Raw genomic sequence first — 1,323 nt, 5'->3', positions numbered from 1 at the left:
CTACCAAACCTGCAACCCTTTGTCGCCACCCCTCGGACTTCACCTTCCCGGTAAGAGCCCTGCCCTCGATCGGAAGACCGGAGATCATCACAATATCCTCCAAAGTGACGGTCATCTCACCAAGAGCAAGGTGAAAAGAGTGCGTCTCCGGCCTCCAACGGTCCGTAAGGGCGGTAATGGTCGTCGAGTTCAGCCATGATGGTGTGCCTTTAAAGTTGAGCACAAACTGGAGAAGATCCATTCTTCTAAAATAAGGCTCGTAGCGATGGTCATACCTCAATGACTCACGTGGGTTGTGGCCTCTCAACCGAAGTACTGAAGGAACCTACAAAAATCACACGCATAATTTATATACTTCTCTAAACTACTCACAATATACTCACAATATGAGAATCGACAATGTAGATACATAATTACCTCCCCTCTTTCCACAAGCACAGCACGATGCTTCTCCTCGTAATAATCATCAAGGTCGGGATATTTATCCGGCTCAAACATCCTACAAAATAAGGTACATGGATTTGTTATGATATATGCTTAAAATTATGACCACATCATATACAAAATTGTGTGAGAACTACTACAAATTATCCCAAATATATAAATCACGAACCACATTACCAACATCAATTCTTTTCAACCTATTCTCCTCGTAATAAAAATTGATCAAGCAGAGCGTGTCACTCGACGTCAGAACGTCAAGTTTCTCAAAGTTTAGTGGTCTCATCATTCCGAGAGAGAAGCTACTTGGGAGCGAGAAGATCGTCTTCGACTGGAGTACCCCGCTTTCTTTCCGTCGACCCCTGAATCTCGAGACGAGATTCTGTCAAGTGGGGGCGAGTTGTCACATCCCTAGTCTGGTATGACTTAGACTAGCTAGCTATTTGTGCATCATATTTAAATTTCATTTAAATTTGAAATGAGGATTGGTGGAAACCTCAGAATCATTTTTTTGAAAATGACCCAAATAAAAATTTCTCCAAAAGGGTCCAAGAAAATGCTCATGTTGCCCTCTGAAAATATTGGACAGAGATAAAAATCAAAACAATATTTTTAGGAGCTCATGGACATTTATTTTGGCCATTTGGATTAATTCGATAAATATTTGCATTGGAGATATATTTCTATATATATGAAATATGGTCCAAAAATTATGCCAATTATAAAAGAGCTCTGGAATAATACCATTAGCCCCTACAAAAATTGGCATAATAAAATTAAATGATTTAATATATTTATTAAATCAAACAAATGTCAGAAAATTAGAAAAGAAAACAGAAAAGGGGAGAGAGACTTACCTGGGCCACTTACCTGGCCCATCTC

This window comes from Triticum dicoccoides, chromosome 6B (assembly GCF_002162155.2).
Source record: "Triticum dicoccoides isolate Atlit2015 ecotype Zavitan chromosome 6B, WEW_v2.0, whole genome shotgun sequence".
In the NCBI taxonomy this organism is placed as follows: Eukaryota; Viridiplantae; Streptophyta; class Magnoliopsida; order Poales; family Poaceae; genus Triticum; species Triticum dicoccoides.
This window is presented reverse-complemented; position numbering follows the sequence as displayed.